Source organism: Bos mutus, unplaced genomic scaffold (assembly GCF_027580195.1).
Source record: "Bos mutus isolate GX-2022 unplaced genomic scaffold, NWIPB_WYAK_1.1 CTG244, whole genome shotgun sequence".
NCBI classification, from domain to species: Eukaryota; Metazoa; Chordata; class Mammalia; order Artiodactyla; family Bovidae; genus Bos; species Bos mutus.
The window spans coordinates 177929-189311 of record NW_027219750.1 but is presented as its reverse complement, the minus strand read 5'-3'; the positions used below and the strand labels follow the sequence as shown (position 1 = coordinate 189311).

General features: G+C 40.9%; 1 pseudogene; it reads right to left on the bottom strand.

The window, feature by feature from the left end:
* Positions 1–768: 768 nt before the first annotated feature.
* On the bottom strand, positions 769–10984 carry LOC138983926 (UDP-glucuronosyltransferase 2B31-like; annotated as a pseudogene).
* Positions 10985–11383: the final 399 nt, after the last annotated feature.

The following is an 11383-nucleotide window of genomic DNA, read 5'->3' as shown; positions in this document are numbered from 1 at the left end:
GACATCTTGCTCATATGCAGTCCTTTAAAATTAATTACTGTAAACTTTTGCTATTGCTCAGGCTTATATCCAGAAGTCATCAACCAGAAGTTAAAGTATAACTCCTATTCCTTAAAAAAATAAATTGCATGAATAGTCAGCAGATGTGGAAATCAAGTGAAAAGGCAAAGTGCAGAACACTTCAAGATTATACAGTGTGTTTAGTATTCATTTGCCAGTGCTGTCACCCATCTTGTACACACACATCAATTATATTCTGTGAGAAAGAAGACTAACTAGTGTAAAACAATAGCAAGTGAGAGGCTCTTGAGTCTGCAGTCGCTTTGACACAGAATTAGAGATAAGGTGACATCAACAAGGTGGAGGGTTATGAGGTCACAACATTGTGTCCTGCACAGAAACAGCAAAAACAATAAATGACCAAGTGCAAACCCATGTTAAGTACTTTGGGAAAGTTCTGGACTAAAATGAAAAAGCAGCAGAAATCTTGCAGTTTGCAAAGACTGAAGATGTATGTTCTGATTTTTTTAGTGTAATGTGTTAATACTAAAGATATCAATTAAGTTTGACTGGTCAATTGTATAATTTATGATCACTATTGCCATATTGATTTTTTTGTCTGAACGATCTGCCTACTGATGACAGTGGGGAGTTAAAGCATAAGGAGACGACAGGATGAGATGGTTGGATAGCATCACTAACTCAATGGAGTTTGAGCAAACTCTGGGAGATGGTGAAGGACAGGGAAGCCTGGTGTGCCGTGGTCCATCAGGCAATGTTATCAGGTTGATCAGCAAACATAGGAAAGCCCACCATAGGGATCTCATGGCAGATGGCCTCGTACGTGCCGCTGGTTCCACCATCAGTTATAAAGCCTTTGGTTTTTGGATGACCTAGCGTTGAGTGACTTTCAGTAAAATTATCACTTATAATTCAGAATAAAATGAGAAATGGCATTATAAGGCACTGTAAAAAGCAATGTTTTTAAGATAACAGATGGTTACACACAGGAAACTGCATTTAAATTGCTTTCAGACCACACAGCCAGAAACTCCTGTCTGCTGGAGAGATAAGTGAAGACTTCATGAAAGAAGTGCTTTGTCACTTGGACTTCACAAGTGAATTCAAGATTGGCAGATGAACAACTTAAAGAACACCCTGGGTAGAAGAAACCATATATGCATAAAAGGGAGCATTCAGAAATATATTCTCTAGAAGATTAAGGAGGTCATTTAGTCTGATAAGAATGGTGTCAAGATCACACAGAGGGTAATGGTAGTGACTGTGGAACCAAAGAAAAGAGAATCTTCATTTTATTAAGAAATATGCTACCTATTCATGGAAATGATGTGGATTTTATTTCTGTAGAAAATGGAGAGTTACTGGTAATAAATAAGGAGCAGTTATTTATCAGTAGTATTTAGAATACTCCGGAAAGCATTCAGAGGTAGAACAATAACCCATTAAGCTATTCATAGTTAGAAGCAATTACAGGCAAAATGAGGATATTTTAATTTTGGGCATAAGGGACAGGACCAGGTATATAATACAGTGCCAACTATGATATGTTTTCCTTCGCCCCTCTAGAGTTGGGAGTAAAAACACAGAAGTAAAATTTTCTTTCTGAATGTCTTAATAATAAACACTTGATACGTTTATTTCCTATTGAAGTACTATCACTCTGCTCAGCTGTTAATCATGTTTTTAGGATTTGTCTGCCAATATTTACCAAGAAGGTCATTCTGGGGGAATTCAGTTATACAGACGAGCATTGGGTCCTAAGGTGTCTGGCTTTTTGCCATCATGTCTCCATAGAACCTGTTAGGGTAACAAAAATACCTTATTCAATGAGTTTAAAGTTATAGCATTAGAATTCAAGAGATAAAAGATAACATTAAATGTCTTCCATATGTCATGTAAGGAAGAAAGGATGCGTGATCTTAAGCAACGATAACTACTAATGCTCTGACATCAGTAGGAATACTTACATTTTACATACTTATTACTGTATTCAATCAGCTATGGAATATAATCATGACCATTCACACATGATGGCATAAACAAATGATGTTTACATTTATAAAAGAAGACTTTTTTCCTGTAATTTCTAAGTATCAGTAAGGCTGTTGTAAAAGTTCCAACTTTGTGGTAATAAAATTGATCCAGCGGACCATGAACACACTAACAATGAACCACAAAGGAGTGAGAGTGGCAATCTGTAGTTTCTATGCCCAGTACAAAAGTAAGGTATGGGTTTTGGAATTCCCAATCAATTCTCATACACTGGGTTATAATTTATAGTGTTTAACCTCTATTTGCTCTGGGACTGTAAAGTAACTCTACCAGCAAAGAAACAGCATAGGTCATTAGGAGAAGATTACAATATCAGAAAACAAATTATAAAAGTAGTTCAAAATATACAAAGACCCCAGGGGAATTTTATGTATTAGAAAATAAGGTACCACTCTATTTTATGGAGAAAGAGGCTGCTGAATCTTTTCCATGCCACTTTCCTTATGCTTGATTCCTTCTTACAGTCCCTCTCCCTCCTTAATCAGGAGGAGCAATGTGACAGGTTAGAAGCAGAGTCCATCAAGGGCCAGACCTTATCATGCACAGAGTTTACTTAAGGGCAGGACCCTGTCTTCTCTTTGATCTTCCTGATTCAGACTTTGTCAGGACCAAGTCACCAGGGAAGCTGATGTTTCTCTGTCTCTAAGTCACTGTGCCTGGATGGGATCTGGAGGTCTCTTGGGGAGCCCTGACCATCCTTTCTCTGAATAGCACCGTGCAAAGCACAGTGATAGGGCTACTTTAAAATTTAGGGGAAATGAAAGGGGCCAGGATTATCTGGCAAGTACAGTCTGCATGATGCCTTCCAGACTCTTATCACTATTGCACAATGCCTTTGTGCTACAGCACTTACTGTTAAAATTTAACTCTTCAGAATATTTGTATGTTTACTGTGTCCTCAAGAGTCTTTCAATGAAATGGAACAAATGACAAAGCAGAATTTGATGGTTTATCTTCCTTCCCACAATTCCATTATAATATCAAAATTCATACTGGATCTCTTAGATATTTTCCATTTTGATAATGTTAATCCAAAGTATTGTTAATAAAAGATACTCTAAACTACCGTCAGTCAGTCAGTTCAGTCACTCAGTCTTGTCCAACTCTTTGCAACCCCATGAATCGCAGCACGCCAGTCCTCCCTGTCCATTACCGACACCTGGAGTTTACTCAAACTCATGTCCATCGAGTCAGTGATGCCATCCAGCCATCTCATCTTCTGTCATCCCCTTCTCCTCCTGCCCCCAATCCCTCCAAGCATCAGGGTCTTTTCCAATGAGTCATTCGCATGAGGTGGCCAAAATATTGGAGTTTCAGCTTCAGCATCAGTCCTTCCAGTGAACACCCAGGACTGGTCTTCTTTAGGATGGACTTGTAGGATATCCTTGCAGTCCAGGGGACTCTCTGCTGCTGCTGCTGCTTAGTCACGTCAGTCATGTCGGACTCTGTGCGACCCCATAGACGGCAGCCCAACAGGCTCCTCTGTCCCTGGGATTCTCCAGGCAAGAATACTGGAATGGGTTGCTATTTCCTTCTGTAATGCATGAAATGAAAAGTGAAAGTGAAGTCGCTTAGTCGTGTCCGGCTCTTAGCGACCCCATGGACTGTAGCCTACCAAGGGACTCTCAAGAGTCCTCTAAAACACCACAGTTCAAAAGCATCAATTCTTCAGCACTCAACTTTCTTCACAATCCAACTCTCATATCCATAAATGACCACTGGAAAAACCATAGCCTTGACTAAATGGACTTTTGTTGGCAAAGTAATGACTCTGCTTTTTAATATGCTATCTATGTTGGTCATAACTTTCTTTCCAAGGAGTAAGCGTCTTTTAACTTCATGGAGGCAGTCACCATCTGCAGTGAATTTGGAGCCTCCCAAAATAAAGCCTGACGCTGTTTCCACTGTTTCCCCATCTATTTCCCATGAAGTGATGGGACAAGATGCCATGATCTTCGTTTTATGAAAGTTGAGCTTTAAGCCAACTTTTTCACTCTCCTCTTCCACCTTCTTCAAGAGGCTTTTTAGTTCCTCCTCACTTTCTGCCATAAGGGTGGTGTCATCTGCATATCTGAGGTTATTGAGATTTCTCCCAGCAATCCTGATTCCAGCTTTGCTTCATCCAGCCCAGGGTTTCACATGATGTACTCTGTATAGAAGTTAAATAAGCAGGGTGACAACATACAACCTTGATGTACTCCTTTTCCTATTTGGAACCAGTCTGTTGTTCCATGTACAGTTCTAAGTGTTGCTTCCTGACCTGCATACAGGTTTCTCAAGAGGCAGGTCAGGTGGTCTGGTATTTCCATCTCTTTCAGAATTTTCCACAGTTTATTGTGATCCACACAGTCAAAGGCTTTGGTATAGTCAATAAAGCAGAAATAGATGTTTTTCTGGAACTCTCTTGCTTTTTCCGTCATCTACAGATTTGGCAATTTGATCTCTGGTTCCTCTGCCTTTTCTAAAACCAGCTTGAACATCTGGAAGTTCATAGTTCACATTTTGCCGAAGCCTGGATTCGAGAATTTTGAGCATTACTTTACTAGCGTGTGAGATGAGTGCAATTGTGTGGTAGTTTGAGAATTTTTTGGCATTGCCTTTCTTTTGGATTGGAATGCAAACTAACCTTTTCCAGTCCTGTGGCCACTGCTGAGTTTTCCAAATTTGCTGGCATATTGAGTGCAGCACTTTCACAGCATCATCTTTCAGGATTTGAAATAGCTCAACTGGAGTTCCATCACCTCCACTAACTTTGTTGATAGTGATGCTTTCTAAGGCCACTTGACTTCAAGTCTGGCTCTAGGATGCCTGGCTCCAGGTGAATTTTCACGCCAGTGTAGCACTTGTCATATATATTTTGGTTTTTATAAATATCTGGGAAAAGTTGGAACTATCATAGTAATTTACCTTTCTTGCAGAAATTGTCTGTAATCACACCTTTTATATTATTTAAGTGACTCATTAAATATTTTTCCACTATTAAATTACCTAAAAAGGTAGCTTTTGTGGAATCTGGGCAAGAGCTGATGCTATCATATTGGCCCTTTCTTCTGTTAATAACCATTGACTCCAAAGAAAACACCACAATATCCTTTTCCCCAGGGCTCTGGGCAAACTCTTTCACTTCCTGTGGAAAAAAAATTTGCTTCATGTGAGGAAATTAATAAGATGACTCCAGTCAGGCCCTCTTGCCCCATGCTCTCATGCTCTCTCACCCATGTTCTGTAAACAATGAGTTTGCACGGTTATGTAACAGATGAGATCTGTAACAGATGTAGGACTACATATGCATATCAGGAGGTACTTACTGGTCATGGGCTTCTTTGTGCAATAGACCTGTAGGAGCCTCACCATGAAGGCCCTGGCTGCTGCTGCACTGGGGCTACATTGGCGTGACCCATGGTTGTTACATGAGGTAATGTTATGGCTAGGTTATGGTTATGTTATGGCTGCTGCTACAGGTGCTGCATAAGCCAGGAGAGAAGCTGTTTTATGGCTGCTGTGCCAGTCAGGAGACATAGTAACCTGTCTGCAGTTACTATGGCTCCTTGAGTCTCCTTCTAGGCTCTTAGCTTGTGCCTTGCCTCCCCTGGGTTCAGCGAACACTGTGAGCTGTATGAATGGAGAGAAAACTGGCGTCACAAACAAGATCAGCAAGACACTTCATCACAAAGGAGCAACAGCCATAGCTAACATATTGAAAAGATTGGTCCAAACACCTAAAGAGAGAAAGTTGGATATATTATGCAATTATTAGAATAGTAGCTTTTTAAAAGATATTGCCATCTTCAATTCAGTTCAGTTCAGTCACTCAGTCATGTCCGACTCTTTGCGACCCCATGAATAGCAGCACGCCAGGCCTCCCTGTCCATCATCAACTCCCAGAGTTCACTCAGACTCATGTTCATCGAGTCAGTGATGCCATCCAGCCATCTCATCCTCTGTCATCCCCTTCTCCTCCTGCCCCCAATCCCTCCCACCATCAGAGTCTTTTCCAATGAGTCAAGTCTTCACATGAGGTGGCCAAAGTCCTGGAGTTTCAGCTTTAGCATCATTCCTTCCAAAGAAATCCCAGGGCTGATCTCCTTCAGAATGGACTGGTTGGACCTCCTTGCAGTCCAAGGGACTCTCAAGAGTCTTCTCCAACACCACAGTTCAAAAGCATCAATTCTTCGGTGCTCAGCCTTCTTCACAGTCCAACTCTCACATCCATACATGACCACAGGAAAAACCATAGCCTTGACCAGATGGACCTTTGTTGGCAAAGTAATGTCTCTGCTTTTGAATATGCTATCTAGGTTGGTCATAACTTTCCTTCCAAGGAGTAAGCATCTTTTAATTTCATGGCTGCAGTCACCATCTGCAGTGACTTTGGAGCCCAGAAAAATAAAGTCTGACACTCTTTCCCCATCTATTTGCCATGAAATGATGGGCCAGATGCCATGATCTTCATTTTCTGAATGTTGAGCTTTAAGCCAACTTTTTCACTCTCCTCTTTCACTTTCATCAAGAGGCTTTTTAGTTCCTCCTCACTTTCTGCCATAAGGGTGGTGTCATTTGTAAATCTGAGGTTATTAAGATTTCTCCTGGCAATCTTGATTCCAGCTTGTGCTTCTTCCAGCCCAGCATTTCTCATGATGTACTCTGCATAGAAGTTAAATAAGCAGGGTGACAATATACAGCTTTGACATACTCCTTTTCCTATTGGAACCAGTCTGTTGTTCCATGTACAGTTCTAAGTGTTGCTTCCTGACCTGCATACACATTTCTCAAGAGGCTGGTCAGGTGGTCTGGTATTCCCATATCTTTCAGAATTTTCCACAGTTTATTGTGATCCACACAGTCAAAAGCTTTCTTAATCATTCATAAAGGTATGGTTCAGTAGTGTTAAGTGTATTCATATAGTGAAACCAATCACCAGAACTTTTTCATCTGGCAAAAATTGAAGTCTATGTCATTAAGAAACTACATTTTCCTCTTTCCTCAACCTCTGTCAGCCATCACTCTGCTTTATGTTTCTACAAATTTGACTAGGCTGGATACTCTGGTCTTCTCTAGTACTTGTGTTTCTGGACTAGCTTATTTCATTTAGAGTAAAATTCATCTCTGTTGTGTGGTGTGTCAGAATTTTCTTCTAAAAGCTAAGTAATACTTTATTACTTGTCTAATTCAATGAAACTATGAGCCATACTGTGTAGGACCACCCAAGACAGACGGATCGTGGCGGAGAGGTCTGACAAAATGTGGCCCACTGGATAATGGAATGGCAAATCACTTCAGTATTCCTGCCTCAAGAACCCCATGAACAGTATGAAAAGGCAAAAAGATAGGACACTGAAAGATGAACTCTCCAGGTTTGTAGGTGCCCAATATGCTACTGGAGATCAGTGGAGAAATAAATCCAGAAAGGCAGTGATTTGGCAGGTTTGCAGAGGAGGCCTCCAATAAATTCGAAATTTCGTAGCACTGAGAGAGGAAATTCTAAATTCCAATAGGTGCCATGATGAGTCATATTTCAGCTTTCCCCATTATCTCAAATGTTGTAGTGGGTCTTCCTGAAAGGAAAAACAAAAACAAATCTTTGATGAAATGACTATCTTTTCACATGCGTATATTAGGTAAGTTTTGGGAAAAGGCTTGGAATGTTTTGGCCAAAGATGTTTCAAAGTGTCTGTTTTTTGATAAAGCAAATACGTATGTGCATGTATAATATGCAATACGCATGCATGCATGCTAAATCGCTTGTGTCATGTCTGACTCTCTGTGAGCCTGTGGACTAGTCGTTCTCTAGACTCCTCTGTCCATGGGATTCTCTAGGCAAGAATATTGGAGTATTAGTAAGGTAGATACTGAAGTTTAGTAAGGCAGATACATAATTGCTTACAGAAGTCTTAATCCTTCAAATTGTGGTTTATGGCTTCCTGGAATGTTCTATACTAGTAATGGAACACAGGGTTCTACTTTCAATATTCCATAATTTTTTCCATAATATTTATGAGTTTGCTGAACCCTGTCATGCCCTCCTCCAGGGGATCTTCCTGACCTAAGGATTGAATCCATGTCCCTTAAGTCTCCTTCATTAAGGTTCTTTACCACTAGTACCACCTTGGGAGCCCATAATATATAATATAGTGTAATATAATAAGAAAACTGAGCTACAAGTAGGAACAAGTAGGAACAAACAAGTAGGAACAGTTTCTAAGTGCTACCTAGATACTATTGCTACAAACACCTGTGTAACCCTTCAATATACATGTCTTCATTAATCAAAAATTTTACGAGGTTTCTAGTGATGCTTTCTAAATTAAAAAAGAAAGTTTAGTAAGGTAGATATATTATTTTTTGGAGAAGTCTTAATCCTTCAAATTGTGGCTTATGACTTCCTGGAGTGTTCTATGCCAGTAACGGAACACAGGGTTCTATTTCCAGTATTCCATAAAAGTTTCCATAATATTTATGAGCTTGCTGGATCATTTTATATTTTCATTTCCTCATTTTACTTAGAGGAGACAAATTCCTGTGACTTTATGTGAATTCACCTTCAAACGAACTAGAAAAAATAAGATTTCATGCTACCAACTAAAAACATGACTTACCTAGTATTTCACTGTAAAACTTACTCCATGTGTTCTCATTAAACATTTGGAACCAAAAATCAAAATAAAGTACATACGTTTTTGACCCTCTCTCTGGATGTCATATGATGACTCAATTCAGACAACGTAACAGGTACATAAGATGGTAAGAATGGAAGTTTTCCATTAATCTTTTCAGTTGAATCACCAGATGAGAAGCAGGGATTGTACAAATAAAGGTACTTTAGGTATCTCAGTGAGCAGCTCACCACAGGATCCAACGGCATCTGCAAGAACAACATCAAACCTGATTCCTGTGTTTTGTCATCAGTCACTTGTTAGAAACAACATCTTTACAGAGATCTTTAAAAACATCAAAAAATTCCCAGTATAAACTTCTTACTAATGAAAAATGTGTCCAAAACAAATCTTTTGCCAGATATGTCTATGTGCTGGCCACATGCTTGATAAAATTCTTACAATGTGCTGTGTGCTGTGCTTAGTTCCTCAGTCATGTCTGAATCTTTGGGACTCCATAGAATGCAACCTGCCAGTCTCCTCTTGCCAAAGGAAAAGTCTCGTATTTAATAGGAGGTGATTCATTGGGATCAACAAGAATGGAAGTTGGAGGTGTCAGAACAGTCACCTCCTGACCCCTCCTGACAAGTTCGTCCAGAACTGTTTTCATATTCATTCAATGACTGTATTCCATTGGCCACACCAGCACCTTTCCATAACTTGTAGAGCTAAAGTAGCAAGTCATCTGTTGCAGTACCAGAAATGAGAGCCACTTCATAGACATTTTGCTCCTGCAAAATTACTGCATCCCTTCACCAGTGCTCATGCATATATAAAAGGAGAAATCAATCAGGAAGTTAAATTATAATTCCTGATTTATAATATGGGAGTTTATATATTTATAATATAATGCAACTCAAATAAGTACATTATATTAATTGTCAACAGCAGTGGAAAGCAAGTGAAAGGGCAAAGGGTAAAACACTTCTAGATTATACAGTGTGTTCAGTATTGTCAGCACTGTCATTGATCTAAAAGTCGATGAGTTTACACATGCAAATCCACTATGTTATGTAAGAGACAAGACTAGCCTTAAAACTGTAGCAAGTGAATGTCTGCATTCTCCTTCAAGCAGAGTTAAAGAGTTAAGGTGACATCAATAAGATAGATGGGTTACTGTCCGTAGGGTTGCAAAGAGTCAAACATGAGTGAAGCATGCACGCACACAGCAAGATAGACAGTTTGAAGGTTTCAACACTTGTATTTCCCACAGAGAAATAGTGAAAACTATAAATAGTGAAGTGAAGTCATTCAGTCGTGTCCAACAGTGAACAATATGTTGGGAAAGCTCTGGACTATAATGAAAAAGCAACAGAAACCTGGCACGATTGAAATCTGAGAATGGTCATATAGAAAACATGGGGCTGATTTTACCTGCATTACCCCATCCTCCAGTTCAGAGATTCTGGGTCTTCTGGCTAAGATCAAGGGTAGTATTGGGACTTCCTAGGTGGCTCAGTAAAGAATCCACCTGCAGTGTGAGAGACCTGGGTTCAATCTCTGAGTTGGGAAGTTCCCTGGAGAAGGGAACGGCCAGAATAAGGCTTTCTAGCCTGGAGAATTTCATGGACTGCATAGTACATGGGGTCGCAAACAGCTGGATATGACTGAGCTACTTTCACTTTCAGGTGGCTCAGTGGTATAAAGAACCCACCTGCCAATGCAGCAGATGCAAGAGATGCAGGTTCAATCCCTGTTTGGGAAGATCCCCTGGAGTAGAAAATGACAAATCACTCCAGTATTTTTGACTGGAAAATTCCATGGGCAGAGGAGCCCTGTGGGCTATAGTCCATGGGGTTGCACCAAGTTGGACCTGACTGAGCTACTGAGCACACAGAGTTCAGGACAACTTGGCACCAGCAGAGATTCTGTCAGAGTAAGTTCCCTCCATGGGGAAGAATAGTGTCAGAGAAGACCAGCAAGCCTCACTATCATAGGTGTTTACAGCCTTTGTTACTGAGGACTTCCACAGTCTTATCCAGCTCTGAGTTCAGCCACAGAGCTGCCGAGTCTCTGCTGCTGTGTCTTTCTTGAAGCTAGAACTGTCCCTGTGGTGAGACCTGACTCTTGGGGCCCTGTCAGTCCTGTGCCTGGCTTTCTCTGTTTGGGATGCCACAAGCCTTGTGGTCTATGTGAGAGGAGCTGCTGAACTGCACCCCGCCCCCAGGTTCCAAGTCGGTTCTTTTCCTGCTGTAACTGTGGTTGGGCTTCCCGGGCAGCTCAGTTGGTAAAGAATCCACCTGCAAAGTGGGAGACATGGTCGATCCCTGGGTTGGGAAGATCCCCTGGAGAAGGAAATGGCAAACCTTTCCACTATTCTTGCCTGGAAATCCCATGGGCAGAGGAGCCTGGCTGTAGTCCATGGGGTCACAAGAGTTGGACACAACAGGGTGACTAAATCACCACCACATAACTGGGGCTGTGCTGCTACAGCTGTAGACCTCATCTTATACTTGCAGTCATGTCTTTGGCCATTACCCAGGCTGTTCTAAACCCCCTTGTTGGGTTCTAAGTCAGAGTTTGACCGACTGTTACTGGGGCCATACCATTGCTTTTCTGTACCACATCCCCTGGGTCCTGACATTGGCTTTAACATGCCATCGCTGGATCGTGCTGCTCTGATACTTCCCCTGGCATAGGTTTTGGAATTTTGATGC